Source organism: Aptenodytes forsteri, unplaced genomic scaffold (assembly GCF_000699145.1).
Source record: "Aptenodytes forsteri isolate BGI_AS27 unplaced genomic scaffold, ASM69914v1 Scaffold284, whole genome shotgun sequence".
NCBI classification, from domain to species: domain Eukaryota; kingdom Metazoa; phylum Chordata; class Aves; order Sphenisciformes; family Spheniscidae; genus Aptenodytes; species Aptenodytes forsteri.
This window is the reverse complement of record NW_008794445.1, coordinates 913,848-930,175: the sequence shown is the minus strand read 5'-3', so window position 1 is coordinate 930,175 and position 16,328 is coordinate 913,848.

Below are 16,328 nucleotides of genomic sequence, written 5' to 3'. Positions count from 1 at the left end.
TAGGAAAGGCAGGAACCGGCTCCCAACCTGCTCCCTGCGCTGGCTGCGTGGGGGACTGGCAACGCTCCCCCTTCCTGGGGACAAGGTCTCAGCGTGGGCGCTTGTGGGGTTAGCAGGGAGGAGAGGGAAGCAAGCTAAGGCACGTTTTGCTGGGGAGGCTTTGTGACACATTTGGGCTGCAAAACAATCCTGCTACTTGGGATTCAGGTGTCTTGGGTGAAAAGTACTTGGGTGATCATGGACTTGGTATCTCCTTCCTTTTGCTTGTTGAATAACGTGTCCCTGATGCATCCCATCACTGCCTGCTTTTTATTGCTTCTGCATGGGTGTTCGGTTCTGTTCTCTTCTTAGCTGAGTACAGCGCTGAGAAAAGGGGGGACCAGAAATGTGCTATACAGATGGGGCTCTGTCATCTGCAGAGAGCCCTGGAGAACAAGACCAGGATTTTGGACTGGAAGCCCTACCTTGTCAGAATTGCCAGACTACGACGCTGGAAGTAGTATAAAGCTGTAGGGGAGGAAAAAACTCCCCATTCCACTGCTTTTTCCCAAGAGGAAATAAAGACCAACCTGGCAATGCCTTCTCTGTGCCTTGGCGTGTGTTCTAGGAACTCTTGTTGCCTTGAAGTGAGGGGAGGAGATGAGGCTGGAGACCTCTCCAGTGCTCACACGAATCTGGTGGAGACCTGGCATCTGCTAATGTCACCAGCTGGATCTGACAGCTTTTTCTCTATATGACCTTTATACCTAAGCACTTCTTGGAAACTTCTGACTTCCTGGGCTAGTTAGATTTCCCTAAGAGTGGTGGTCTGCATGCCAAGTGCCTCATGTTGTGAGAGCTGGGCTGAGAGGTCACAGTCACAAACAGCGGAAGCAAGGCCATCGTTTGCCAGGGTGGGATAGATTCAGCAGGAGGTGATAATGGCATTTGTGAACAGTGCTGTCTGTGTGATGGTTAAATGTCAACCATGGGCTGGAGAAAGCTTCAGAGAAGAGAAGGGGAAAAAAAAGGAAATGTACGAACTGTGGATTTTGCTTTTCAAATAAAGAGGGTTACAGTGGGACTTAACTCTTTGTAGTGTTTCCATCTGTCCATCACTTCTTCCAGTGCCCACTTCTGACCTGTGAGTTAGTCTTGTCCAAGAACTGGACTGTTGTGATGGACTTGGATGTGGTGAATGAGACTGAGACTGGCATTTGAGTATATGTTTCCTGACCAATTATCTGATATATGTGTCTATATATATATGTCTGTGTGTGGCTATGCCAGGAAATTGAAATGATGCTTGTAATTAGGTCTGGGCTTTTTTGTGTGTGCCTCTGTCTACTGATTGCATCCTTCCAGAAAAGACTTGCTGCGTTTCACCATCTTGCCTAATCTTTTCTGTCGTCTTTCAACAGGAGCATTATGCGGTCAGTGCCAAATACTGCAGATTCAGAAAAATAACTTTTCTCTGTCAATAAATCATAAATTAGCACCACTAAGAATTCTTGATGCTTCATGTTCTGTCCTGAAACCCCTCTGTCTATGGGGTTGAGAACATATCTGAGTGTATCTCTTTCAGCCAAACTGTGACCAATGTATAGGTTCTCCTGGGGATGCATGTTTCCCATGGGGAAGGTGTGGACTAGAATAGATGGAAGTGCTGCGAGACTTTTTTTGTGCGTGTTTTCCTCCTATTATTCAGTGCTTAAAGGGGTGAGTAAGGATTCCTCCTCTGCTGGTCAATTAGTTGATGTTTTCATTTTGAGTGGTATCAGGTATTCGTGACCGCTTTGCGTGCCAGAAGGAGCATAGGTTGGATTCGCAGCTTGGACCACGACTCCTTTAAGGACTAGGAATTTTTTGATGAGTGAGTACGCTTAACTCTGGGCTGTAAGTTGATGGATGTAGATGGAGCATGTCCATGTTGCTTGGGAAGGTTTCCTTAAATAGGCATGACCTTTCCAGTGAAAACAGGAAGATAGTTTTTGCGTTGGGTTTTTTTTTTTTTGAGCTTAGTGTTTGTTTCATTTTTGGAACTCATGATTACTGCAGGCATTTACCATAGAAGTAGCTTACAGTCTTGGTAGCTTCATGGGGCAGGGTTTGGCAGCTCTGTTGGAGTTTGATAGGGAGATTGGCTTGGTTTGCAGTGCAGCATTCGATATAGCATTTGTTCCATCCTTTCTGTACTTGTTCCATCCTTTCTGTACCAGCCACTATTTTTCACCTTTGGTGATCTGGTTCTCCTTCCTTATCATTCTGGCATCTGAAATTCTGAGGCATCTCTATGTATAGGGAAAAGAGTAGCCAGTCTGCATATTTTAACATGTAGATGGAGAATGGATAGTGCTTCACTAGGCCTGGTTCATCCTATGATAAAAATGTTCCCGTTTCTGTTGGGTTTTAGTATTTGTTGGTGTGGGGGTTGCAGGCAAATTGGGGAGAGTGGTCCTGTCCCCTCAGAACGAGGAACCCTCTGGCTACGACGTGAACGTGGTGACAGTTTGCCCAAAGTAGTGCCTGTCCCTGACCATCCTTGGGAGGTGTAGCAGGACATGGGTGTGTTTGATTCCTGTGTGCACTGAAATTTTCCAAGATGCCTGGTCTCAGCTGTCTTGTAACTGTTGCTGACAAAGCACTAGCAAGCTCCTCTATGAACTCTGTAGCCTATGTTTGTCTCTAAGCATAAAATCTCTATGCTTGGGCTCCCATAGCTATCGTAAGGTATTATGTGGGGTTGCTTCTCTTGGATTTGGTGCTTCATAAAGAGATGATGTAAATACTCTGGAAGAGGTGTAGTACAGTGGACAAACTGACTAGCCTTGATGGCACAGTAGTATCAAGTGTTTTGTTTGGCTTGTGTGGTTTACTTGATCCTCAGGGTTAGTCTGAAATAGAATTTTTACATCCATTCTCCTGAGCAGTTTCTTATTCTAGGTCACCAGTTTTTTGATGTCTGAATTCTTGGGAGTTTGCAATTAAGATTCAGAGGTTTGTAGATCTGTCTGGTTGGTTCCGGGATTAGCAATTTTTACTTTCTTTCCAGAATAGGATTTTAAAGACAATGCCTAAATCTCTGGGCCCTTTGGGCAGGAGTAAACATGTGGCATTGTTCTGCTTCCAAGGGTGAATTCCTACCATTGTAAGGCTTTCTCTGCCTCTGACTTCTTGGGCAGGATTTTAATGATGAATATAGTCATACTAAGTAGTGGAGAACTTCTTAATAGTTCACTTCTCAACTTGAATTCCTAGGTAATTATTTTTCTGTCTTGTATGGATTTTCCTGGAGTGCAGAGGCTGTTGGATGTTTAGCTTCACTCTCTGGACTATCTGCTTATCTACAGATGGTTACTGCATAGTGCTCATCATGGAGGCAACTATCTCCATGAAGTTGCTGGAAAAAATTACAATGAATTTTGTATGGGCTGCGTTTGAGCAGATGCACTGTGGAAGTAAGATTGCAGTGGGAAGGGGGTACAGGACATGGTACTACTCATCTCCCGAAGGCTGCTCCATTCCAGCGGAGCCAGGGCAGGTGGTGCTGCCTTCCCCAGTGACTCAGGGAGACTGTCACCTCCGGCTACTGTTAAATTAGCCCTGGGTTGGAGTTGCTGGAAGTGCATCTTGTCAAGTGCTAATTCAACATGTTATGCATGAAGCTAATTGTCAGGGTAGAAAAAAACAATGTGCCTGTTGGAAACTTTCTTCTTACCTGGAAGAGCTTAAACAGTAAAAACGTAAAATGACTGGTAAGAAAATTTCCTCTTCCTTGCGTGGTTAGCAGCGATAACCAAAAGCAAATTATACAATGCTGTGTTCAGAGCCCTCTGATAGTACTGTCATGGCTTCTGCTTCTGTTTACAGATTTCCCATGTAGCTGAATTAAATTAACAAGACTGGTCAATTCATTGCTACTGTGTTTAACCCCCTGGGCAGCAATGAATCTGGCAAGGACGGAGCATCATTTTCACGTGCTGCTTGGAAAGGGAGGGTGTACAGCAAAATGAAGTAGTGTTATTGCTTGGGGGGGAGGTTCACAGTCACAGCTCAGATGTCAGACGAAAGGAATGGAGAAGGTTCCTAGAAGTCCTTTTCGTCCACAACTTCCAGTGTGGCTCAGTCACTCGAGTGAGTTCGGTAGCGTGAGGTTTTTTGTTGTGTATGGGCTAGCCAGAGACTAATGTATCCACAGAGTTTGTTCAAGGCAGACAGCATTACAGGAATCAAAACAGATCTTTTGGTTCCTGTTCACAGATTTAATCCTTTGTTTTTAGCAGTTAAATATCCCTGTATTCTTTAGCCTAGCCTCCGTTATCATGGATTTGAGCCCTTTTTAAATCCTAATGCATGTAACTGCATAGCATTCACGTTAGGAAGAAAAGTGTGGTGTGAGGTAATGCACAGAGGAATGAAACAACTCCACCAGGTCACCTGTGGAGGAGCAAAAATCTCAGAGCACTGGGTTCAGTGGGCCATCCTTCCTCCCCTAGTTTGAACTAGGTGGCCTCCTAGCTTAATTGCTGCCCACTCCATCTAAGAATGGTCCTTGGAGGGCGTTGGGAACGCATGGTGAGTTGCACACTGCTACCATCTTGTGCTGCATCAGCTTGCTGTGTTAACAGAAGGTACGCTCTGCAGCATTTTAACTACAGCATCTTTCCCTAGCACCAAAATTCACTTAAAATAAAATACATATATGGATCTGCATCCTGTTGTTAGAGATGTTTCAGATTTTCTTTAGACATGTGCAAAATAAGTGGTATGGTGGAAAAGGTTGTATAGGTTTCTCTTCTCTTTTTTTAATGCCCTCTTCCATGAGTCTGCGTAGCTTGTGAGACTGGGATGATACTGTGTGCTTAGCCTTGCAACCAGTTTGGAAATCTGGGCTTCACCATGCCACGCTTGCTTTTCTTGTCTGTTTGCTTCAAGTTTTTTATGTGGAGTTTACAGGTATTGGTGCTGTTTGCATAGCAGAAAGTGTCCCTTTGTAGCAGCTGATGAGTGGATGACAAACAGCTGATTAAGCCAAACCTTCAAAAGGCTTTTGAAAAAAAAATACTAGTATTAAATTTATGCTTTGCAAATGTTGTATCAGTACTACTGGGTTTAGCTGTGTTAGGCCACCTGGTGTAGGTTGGTCTGATTGATAACACCCCTTTGCTCTGGGCCACCAAGGGCTTGTGTCTGTGGGGTATCTACAGTAGGCACAGCCCCTGTGTAGTGACTCCCTGTGTTGGGGTGCACAGTGGGAAACCTTACCTTGAGGCTAAGCTGATCTGATGGTGATCCTTTCCCTCTGCTCTCCATTTGGCTCTGAGTTTCTTTTTTGTGATATCATAGAAAATGAGCAATGCCAAAGAGAATGAGTTTATCACTAAATCCAGCTGACTCCACTGTGGTGGATGTTGTGGCTGTCTGCTTGCTAGGTCATGTTTAAAAAGAGGGGATGGCTTGTGAACCCACTGTTTGTTTGGGAAAGGGTGTGGGACTGTGCCTTTTGGATCCTGCCATGTGTTGGAGTAGTTTGTCCGTAATGCACAACTTTGCTCTTAGTGTGCAGCAACTGCATCTTCCACGGTAGTTTAAACTGATCTGCAGATTAGCCTGAGGTACTGCAGGCCTGACCTCTGTGCCGTGGTGCTGGGAGCAAGGGACACAGGGCACCAGCAGCTGCCTGGGGACTCAAGTTGTCCTAGGGGGCTGTGGCATGCTGGAAGGGTGCAGGTGCCAGGAAGGTCCTGCCTGTGGGTGCAGCTGGGAGGAGGGGAGATGCTTGTGGCTAAGACCATGACAGGTAGCCCCAAATGCTGAAGGGCTGAAGTAAAGCAGTAAATCAGCAGGATTTTTCTGTGTGCGCGTGCAGCAATGATGGCAAAACTTTTCTCTGTGATACTGATCTTTTTTTTTTTTTTTTTTTTTTTCAAATCAGTAACTGCATGGTTGACTTTCTGGAGCCTGGGAGACTCAGGGAATGAATGACCTGAAAGGAGACTCTGGTAGTGTTGTAGAAAGAGAAGCTGTTGAAGAAGCTGGAGTGCCTCTGCTTGCCTTTGAGAGGGAGGGTGGTGTCGAGTGCTTGCTGTGCCCGTCTCTCCGGTGCCAAGAGCAGCAGTGCGTACGTTGACATGGCACGCTGTACCCACAGTGCAGCTGCACGTCTCTTCTGTCACCTGGGCAGCATCTGTAGCTCTCACAAGGGGAGCCCTTTGCATGTTTAGTACCGCCACGCTGCTGTCAACCTCTCTCACACCCGCACCGCTTTAGGAGTGAGGGTTTGTCCTCTCCTCCTGCAGAGGAGGGGGATAAACATTTGTTTGTCTGCGGTTTCTCCGATTAACTGCATTTTCAACTCTGCCTTTGTAGCTGACGCCAGGCCCTCCTTCCCCTCGGCGCGCGTCCGCAACACGCTCATGTGCTGGCACGCGTGTGCTGCCCTTCAAAGCAGACCAAACTTATTAAAATCATTGCTAGTTGCCATGGCAGCTGTTGTCGCTGTGGGCTAATAGGAAAGGCAATTACTGCTGCATGCTGGGGAGCGTACAGGGAGGGTGTGCGCAGGGGGGGACAGGCGACTGCGTGCTGATGAGCTGTGTGACTGATAGATCGGCTGTCACAGTGAGCAAGCAGCAGAGGAGAGAAAGGCCGGAGATGCCCTGTAATGAGGTTTGGCCAAATATGCTGCATTTCCACCTCCTGGGCAGGCTCATTGAGAGATTCCCACCCTTCCTTTGATTGTCAAGGGGAGTCTCGGGCTTGAGATTCACGTTTGCAGCTGGGTGCAGCACAGTGCTGCTCGGTGACTCTCAGCTGGCCCAGAAACTGAAACAGGGAGCTGGAAAACTTTATACACGTTGAAGAAACTCATCTGGCCCCTTTCCAGCTGCTTCCTCTCTGTAAATATTCCTCCTCAGCTCTTACTTTGCCGTTTCCTGTAGGTTGAAGGTCATGATATAAAATAACTCCGATTTTCTTGGAGTGAGGAGGATCGGTTATGAAAACTGAGGTCAGTTATGTTTCAGGATGCTTCGCTGGTTCTTGTGTGCTGCTGTGCCAGTAGAAGGCCAAAATGTTTTGATTATGGACCTGTGTGTAGACCCCTGTGTATCTGCAGGTGTCGTGTGGTCATATGGCAGATGCTGGGTTTTCATGCTTTTCGTAGTGAATTTAAAGCTAAAGGGAAATTGCATCCTTCATCTTTTGTCACTGAATTTGGGCAGCGTGTGCCCAAGCAGTGCCAGCACTGTTTGTGCCCAATGCAAACATGAGAAAAACAAGGAACATTTTATAGTGAGGAGCTTGTAGGAAATCAACAAATTCCTTGAAAGATTTGAGTTGGGGAAGTAGGTGAGAGCTGTAAGTCTGCAGCTTCTGTAAAAACTCAGGGATACCAAAAACTGCTTTGGCAGTGTTTGACAGAGCCCTGCACCCCCAAATCTCAACCCTCTGTCCCCTCCAATTTCTGCTGCTTTCCTCTTCCCTTGTGCTAGGAAATGGCCTGAGACCTCGTTGCACAGGAGCTTTTCCAGGAAGCCCTCCCTGGCCAGCAAGAGGCACATCACATAAGTTTCTTCTGGCTTCTGGAGTCCATCATGGTGTCAGTGAAGCTAAAACGATGGTTGTGGTCCCCTTTGATGGGGATACAGTCCCAGGAGGTGTGGGGGAGGCTTGTGGTCCAGACAAAGTGAGAAGAATAAAACAGTCCTCTGGTAGCAGGCAAAATCGGGACCTTGTCTGAATTTCTCTCCCTGTTTCGGTTGATCTCCCAGCAGCTGTTTCCAACTGCCCTCCGGATCGTGCCCCGTTGGGATAGCGGCAGTGACTCACTTGGCTAGGATGGTTTCCGCAGCGTGCGGGAGCCCAGCTTCCCAGGGAGCTGTGGCACCAGGAAGGGGAAGGTTTCTGGTGCTTTTGATCCCTCAGTAAAGATTATGCTGTGTCTGTTTAATTAGAGACCACTGCTTTCTTCACTGGTGTACTAAATATAAATGGAGGAGCTGGTCTAATATACTCGAAGTTGCAAATGTCAGGAGTCAATAGCTTTATTTTCCTCTCACCAAATCTGATTTGTTTTTAAGTACTACCACTAAATCTAATGATGCAGTGATTCTTGTTTGTTAAAAAGAATGAGAGATCTAGACTGAGAGGGACTTTGTATTCTTCCCCCTCTCTCTTGTCCCACCTCTGTTTACAAAGGAAGAACTACTGGTTTGCAGGTGTTTGTACAGTATGATCTGAAGTGTCAAAAGGCTTGATCTAAATATACTGTCTACTAAGTTAGTATTCAGCTAAAATATAGTTGTTAACGTTTTCTCTCTGCATGGTTTTCAGTGCAGATTTGTGCATTCCAAACATTACCTTTGTGACAGTCAGCAGAGTGCCAATAAAAAAATATAAAAAATGCAGTGAAGATAAAGAAGCTGCTGCTGGCGCCCTGGCTTGCGAGGATTTACTTGGGGCTTCGTGTTCGGTTTGGGATTCTTTGTCTAAAAAATGCAGTGAAGATAAAGAAGCTGCCGCTGGCGCCCTGGCTTGCTAAACTACAGTCTAAGTCCTTGCAGGCCCCAGGGAGATCTGTAATGAGACAGACATTTGTGCTTAAGATGCCTTGCCATGTCTGTCTGCCTGTGCAGAAAAAGGAGTAGGTAGCAAATGAGATATTCCCCCCCCCCCCGCCCCGGGGGCTCATACTGAGCACAGTGGACCTGATCTCCCTCCATCTGCTTAGCCTTGTACAGTGCCATTGCACATGCTGTTTGCTTGAGCATGTCTGGCCATAGCGCGATGCCCGGGAAGTACAGCTCGCTGGGACAGTGCTGGCGCTGCTGCAGTGTGAAGTGCTCGGCCCAGAATCAGTCGGTTGGAAAGTCCTTGAGAGCAGAAATGATGGGGAGAACTCCTCATGGTGAAGACTGACTCAGTGCTGTTATCAGCCACCCGGTATGCGGTGAGGCTCTCCGTCTTGCCGTTGGCTGCTGTAACTGCTGTTTATTCATGGCCTGGCCATTCTTCTGTTCCGGCCAGTGGGATAATGTGGGGTACCTGGTCGCAAGGCAAAGCTGGCTGCTGGGCTGGGGGAGGAGGAGGGAGTGCTCTCATGTGCTGGAGGCATTTTTGCTGTGTTGCAGCATGTGCTGGGGGAGGCATGCCTTAAAAATGGGAGCACCCAGAACATCTGGTTGGTCTGCCAGGTGTCTTCTGGCCTTGAGGCTCAAGGTCTGGCAGAACAGTTTCAGCATTAGATGTGTTTTTGTGGAAAGGGGGGAAGACAAATCCAGAGACACTTTCTGCCCTTCTTGAGGTTTTCCCCTTCCTAGTGGTGGCAAGAAGAAATTGTGTTTCTGAAGTGTGTTGAGTTGTAATCAGTGTGTGCTCTCAGCCTGGGTGAAGGAGACGGAGACTCGTCCCCAGTGTTTCTGTGTGCTCCTGGTCATCAGTAGACGTTACTGACTGGCACAGAGGATTTTTTCCAAAAGCTGTTTCCTCTGCTGCATGATGCAATGTTGAGTCAGTAACCCCGTCGCTTTGAAGGTTAACATTTTTCATATCCCCAACGCTTTTTTATTGTCTTCCCTTATCCCTCTTTTTTTCCCTGCCAGCTTTTCCTATTTTTGATAGACTAATCTAACGCTAGGCTTTCCTAGGGCAGAGCAGTGCCTGCGAGAGATTAGCCTCCGTCCTCTTCTGCTTTAAGCTTTGGGAGCCGGGCTGATGGAGAGCGCATGACCCTCCCGGTGGCTTTTCCTTCCCGGCGGGACACAGGGAGCTGTGTGCGAGGGGAACAAGCGGCGCTGTGTAGCGCGTCGGCACTCCGCTCCCGCTGGTGGCAAGGGCAGGCAGGGCTCGCCAGCTCCTGCCAGCGTGGCCCGGTTCGGCGAGCCGGTGGCTTTCCCAGGCAGCGCGGGGCTTGCCTACCCGCATGGTGCTCACACCCCGGCTTCCCGTTTTGACCCCGATGTAGGCGCGTGGGGTGGCTAAAGGCGATGCAAGCTAGCTTCGTCTTTCTTCGCTGCGGTTGTAAGCGAGCGGGGTGCCTGAATTATTCACTCCTCCTCGGCCTGCTGTTCCTATTGAATTCCCCATGTTGGGGCACCCTGCCAGCACCCGGTGATGAATTCATTGCTGCGCCTGCCCCGGGGGCACCCCGCGCAGTGTGTGTTCAGGGGAGCGGGGCTGGGGAGGGGAGGGGGGTGGCAGCGCGCGCCAGGCTCTCCCTGGAGTTTTGTAGCTTCCGTGGGTCGGTGAGACTGGGTTGCCCCACGGTCTTTCCGTCCGCGGCGTAGGTGGGCGCTGGCCCTTTCACTGCTTGAAGGGTTGTTGGCAGGTTTGCGTGTGTTTATATCTATCTCTGCCTTGCAGCCGTGCTGAAGTCTGCCCCGGCTCCCGGGTCCTAATCTTTTTCTACCATCTCTCCATATGCGGTATCTGGTATCCTATCTGTATTTCATCTTCGTGGCATGGATTTCTCTGCAAACCACGTCCTTATTTTTTACACACAATTTTCAGGGGTGGTTGTGCTAAAAAGCAGTCACGCTTCACATTTTCTGAGAGGAAATGTTTCCTTTATTGTCCTAATGGAAACGATTTCCCATTCGCCTATGATGTTAGTCTTATTAATCTGAATAATTTTGTTGTTAAATGTTTAAAAGTTCTCTACTTGTTCACATTATCACAACTCATAAAAGCTACCAAAGGCACGTTTTATACTTTTGGAGGAGATTATCACTTCTCTTTGCAAGAACTTCTGGATGTGTGTTTGGTACCATCTTTGTTGTGTTGATCACAGCTCTGCTTTGTTCCTCTATATTTTCTTTTTTAAGCAATTACAGCAGGTGGCTGGTCCCTGGGGAAGCTTCCTTTGACCAGAGTGCTCTCTGGTCCCAGTTGATGGGGTCGGATGGAGTTTCAGGTCCTCCTCCTGGCTGCACAGAGGAGTGTTTTTTGACCTCTAATTGGATCATGTAAATCAGCTCTTTCTTTGTCTCATCCTCATTGTCCAGAATCTCCTTCTGGTGATTTTGATGGATAAATCAGCCTTGACATTGGATTGAATTTTTGTTTGGTAGCTACGTTGATATTTAAAAACTAGTGTATCTGATGAGCAAAATAGGGGTAATAATCAGAATTGTGACCAAAAATTTCCCTCAAAAACTGATTTCTGTAGTAGAAGTGATATGTAAATGATTGAGTACAAAGATAAAGAGGGGGGGTTTCCCCCCCCCCCCCCCAAATCCTGTGCTGTTACAGCCCTCAGGGATTTTAGTGTTTGATAAAGTGCTTTGGGGTCCCTAGGGTCTGACAGATGCTGAAGAAAACGGAGCTTCTTTCCAGAGAGAAACCCAGTCCTTTCACACCAGAGCAAATGCTGGATACTGGAGGGGTGCACCTTTCTGTTGGCCAGTGGGAAGCTTTTCCTGATGAACGTCAGCCCCTCAGCCAAAGGCAAAGTCTTTCAGAGTTGCTGCTCGTCTCCCTGGCCTCAGTTTGCAGTGTGTGGCTATGATGGGGAACCCGGGGGGAAGGATGTGCTGTCCTTCTTTTCCCCTCCTTCAACTCTTATGCCTGGAGCAGTGGAGTATGCTGTTACCTCTGAAGTGATGGCTGCAATATCACTTGCTGTGTCTTCTCTGCAGCAAGCAGCAGAGGGGACTTGAAGTGATTCAATGGAGAGAGAAGCAAAACAAACCCCAGGAAAGCCTAGATCATTGCATGCGTCCATGAGCATTGAACGGCTATTGAATCAAAAAGGCTAGTAGGAAGGGAACAGAGGGTAAAGTCACCTGTTTTGTCCTTCATACAGGCAGGAATGGAGAGAGGAGTAGTATTCCCTGTCAACAGAGGAGAGGGAAATGTCTGAAACAAGCTTCCTCCTATTGCTTTTAAAGTTGGATGAGTGGAAAGGAGACAACAAGTTGCAAAGGTGTGAAGCCTGTAGTGGTGTTCATGCAGCAACCAGGAGGTCTGGGGCTGCACTTCCCCATTAGCACACAGGGCGTGCAAATGTGTGTTTGCTGTGGGCAAAAGCATTCAGCCCCTCCAGAAGCAAATACAAAAGCTGATGGACTGGGAGTCGTGAATGGCGAGGCCTACATGTAGTCAGCTGAGAAGCTAAGCTTCATTGTAATACGTGGCTTCTAGGATGCAGGAGAGAGCTACAATTGCCATCACCAGAGTTTGGGGCTGTACGCTTTTATATTATCTTTGTGTAGTAGAGATGTTAAGTTTTGGAGCTTCTCATTTATACCCATTTTGGCTTTAGTAACGGCAGCAGGAGAAAGGGAAAACTTGTTCTTCTTCCTTCCCTCTTTTTTCTTCCCCCAGGAGATTTTTGACTGTTTCCGGAAGGGAGCAGACTTCCGGCTCCTTCCCTCGTACTCCTGATCCGACTGAAGAGCAGTGGGGGGATAGAAGCAATCTCATTCATTCTGTTGATTTGCATGTGTTCAACCCTTCTGTCCTGAATCTGTACAGTGCCTTTCTCTGCGGCTGATGACAGCTTTCCCATGCAGCAGCAGCATCTGTGTGAAATTCCAGCATCTCTAAATTTTTTTTTTGCTGCTGCTGCTTTAAAGCTGCAGGTAATCCTCCAGGCACCAGTGCTGTCTTTCAATAGACTGACTGATGCAATGCTGTCTTCATATGGGATGGGATTTGAGAGGTTCGGTGTTTCACTTGGGAGGATTACAAGCTTCATTCTGTCACATTTATACACTGCAGGTGGTAGTGTTGGTGCCTTAATACTTGATTTTTGGCACTAGGAAGATGCACTGTAAATCCAGCAATTTTTCTAGGCCTTTCTTCCTTTCTGTGACAGTTTTAGTGCTGCAAAATCCCCACTGGTGTTGGTGGTTGCCTACAAAGTTTAGGGATCTGTTATGTTTCAGTTTTGGTCAGGTTCATATATAGGTATGTGTAATGTGCACAAGTGTATATTTTATATACACACACATTATCTTCTGCAGTCATAGTTTAGGTGCTTTCTTGTAATGCACTAAGAAATGTGAGTAATCTCATGAGATGATGTTTGTGGTTTCCTATCCTCTTTAGGAAAAGCATTATATGCTTCTTCAAGATTGTTTTTTGAAGATTTCTGTTCACTTCTTTAATGTAAATGAAAGGTTTCGCTACATGTTTTTGTTAGAGGATTTGAAGTGAGCATGTGCCTACTACTCCTAGAAAGTTACGAAGTTTGTGATGCTCCTTGGCTTCAAGAGTAATGTGTTTTGCAGTATGACCTGTGTAAAAGTTCACCCTGAGATCTGCTTAGCCATTTGTATGGAGAACTGCAGTGTTTCAAGGCATGAAATTGTCAGCTTCAGTTTATGTGTGATTTGGAGTTTTCTAACAGCTGAAGTCTTGTGCTGTCACTGTGTCACCATCCTGTAGTCCAACTGAGAGGTAATGGGAGCATTAATCATTGAAGCCAGGTCATATTCCAAGCTGAGGTAGAGTCTCTCAGCTCTTGGATGTGTGTGGTTCTTGGACACGTGCAGATCTTGTTATCGGAGGCTGTAGCATCAGGCAGAGAAGCAGAAACATTTCTAAAATATGGCATAGCTCTGACTGAAGATGCGTATTTTTAGGATGCTAAATAGTGAAGTCTTCTGTGTGCCTTATCCCACCATCAACATTGTCCCTAGAATCGGTGTCAGCCAATACTTTGCAGTTGGTCTTGTCAAATCCTTGGCATCTCTTTGCGACAGTAGTGTATGGGCCTGTAGCGAAGAGTGGTGCTTTTTGTCTGAAAGTCATGGAGGTCACAAATCCAAAGCACTGAAAACAGAAGGGGTCTATGTGTGTTTTTGCAAATCCAGCAGAGAAAAAAAATATTAGCATCTGTTTTTATGGGTCCTCCCCAGTTACTGTTCTGAAAACTAACTACCAAGTATGGGTAGATTTACTTGACAAAAATGCCTTTTCCCTCCTGGATTCTCACAATTCTGTAAATAATTAACAGAACAAGCATGACGGATTGGTTTTGGATACCCATGGCTGCTATCTATAGAGCATCCCTTTGCTCATGAAAACTCACGTAAGCACCTCCACTCTTTGGTAGGGCAGCAGCAGACTTGAGTTGCTCCCTGCTTCTGAGGGATGAAGAAAGGAGAAGAGTATGAGCAAACATCACCTGTATCTGGTTAGGCCATACAGTATTGGAGACATTTTGGCATGAGGAAGGGAAGCCATGAAATGTGATCAGAAATAAGACTTTATTCTGCTGCCTCAGATGACTACTTGATGTTTCCTGTGATCAGTTCTTCAAGGGAGTAAAAACTGAATCTTAAAGCAGTGTTAAAGATGCCTGTGTAAAAGGCTCTGAAATGCATGGAGGTCAAGGATTGGTAGTTTCTAAGAAGGAGGCTTGTCAGCAAAGCTCACATTGTTGCAGTTTCATCATTGGTTAAGCTGATCTAAGACTATGTTTTCATTGAATGAGGAGCCCTGCTTTCTCCCTGACTCCAACCACGTGGTCCTACACCCTCCCTTGTTCAGGTGTTAGGGATTATGTGGCCTGCAGCAACCACCTTTGTTCATGAAAGTAATCCTTCTCCTTTTTGAGGGTTTAGTTTCCAGGAGGATCAGCAAGCTGATCTGACTTGCTGTATTCTTCTGTGATCCCTACTGTGCATGCAAGAGATGAGACAGGGATGCACACTTGGGAGCAGGAGGGGAAAAACCTGGGTGATCCCCTTTGTTAGTAGTGTGACTTTTGAGGTTGGCTTAATCTGACTGTAGAAACCATTCTCTTAGAAGGTGTTTCGTATCACTGTGTAGCTCAAGGGAGTTGAATTTTAATCTCTTTATACTTGGGCCGAGCAGTTGTTACCAAGAGTGCAGAAGGAAGGAGCAAGTAGAACTGAATTTATAGGGCTGCAACTGTCTAGAGCTTTGAATAAAAATGTTGGCTATATTTACAAAGAAACCTTGAGAAATAAAACAAAAAAGGCAGTCGTTCTTTGGCATGGGTTGAAGCTTTGACTGGCCCTCTCGTCTGCTGTTTGCCACGGTGCCTTCGGTCTGCTCCAGTTCAGGAGTTTGCTATAGTGCCAGTTTCTCTGTACATAATTTAAGCTGTTTGTGTGTTCAGTGGGAGGGTGGCTCCCTTTTTTGCTTCCTTCATCTGAATGTGCTGCATAGGAAGATACACGATGCTGTAATTCCAGGAGCCGAGTGTTTTTAGATCTTTTCTGTTCTGCATTTCATCTGTAGGCTCAGGGAGGGAAATGTAACTTCTTAATGCAAAGAATTCCCCAGGGATTGCACACAGAAGAGGTTTTTAGACTAAATTGTGAAGGAAATGAGTTTTATGTGAATGTGCTGTGACAATTCCTTCCTATGCGTGCACGCTTACAAACCAAGCAGTAATTTTGATCGCATTTAGAAGTTGGTAGAATTGTAATGCTATCACCTTCCTAAAAACTTCATGAAAAATGGTGATGGGTTGCAGGGGGGAGAGATGCAGACGAGTGCCCCACAGAGGGCAAGGTGGTCAGGACTCATGGATTACAAACTCCGTATGGAGCAGGCAGATGGATTGGTCTGGCCACAGCGTGTGCTCCCTTCTGCCCGGCGGGACCATGGCAGGGGACATGGTGAGGGGGGCTGTGGTTATAGCTGCGGGAGGCTGGGATGGGAAGCGGCCGGGGGGCAGGGGATACAAATCTGTGAGGAACTAGTTTTGGTTAGTTCCACTGCTGGTAGAGTGGCTTGTTTATTACATTGTCTTGCAGGAGGGGAAGGGAGGGAGCTTTGCTTTTGTGTGGTGCTGGCAGGAATGTGCAATCTGGGGGTTTTGAGACCTTCTGGGGAGGTGTGTGGGTCTTCTTCCAGTGGCTTCAGACTATCCATAAAGACAATAGGGTGGAACTGGGGCTCTGTAAGGAGGTTGTCTCCTGTTTCTGAGGACTTCCTGGGCTTTAACTAAACCGAAAGCTGGTAAAATGAGAGAAATGCATTGCAGGCTTGTGGAATGCTGCAGGCAAGAACTGTGTCTGTCTTCTGCCTGTTCGGCAGACCCAGGTCTTGCAGCCTCCTAGGTGCCTTGGGTGCAGCAGACTGGTGTTTTAATGCTGCAGTCACCGCAAAGACCTCTGGCACCTGTCTTGACCTTTCACAGGCCCGATTTGTTCCTGTGACCTCTTGCTGTTTAATTGCAATCTTATTTTTGTGGTTGACGGCAATATTTAAACACGGGATGTACAATAGTATAAGAATATCCAATGCCAGAGACTGCTGGCAGTCTCTCACTTCATTTTTCCATTAATACATAAAGTTCTTGACCCTTGTGGGTGGAATACAGGCAGCAGCAGCAGTAGCTTTTCCCTTATAAGCAGGGCTAGCACTCC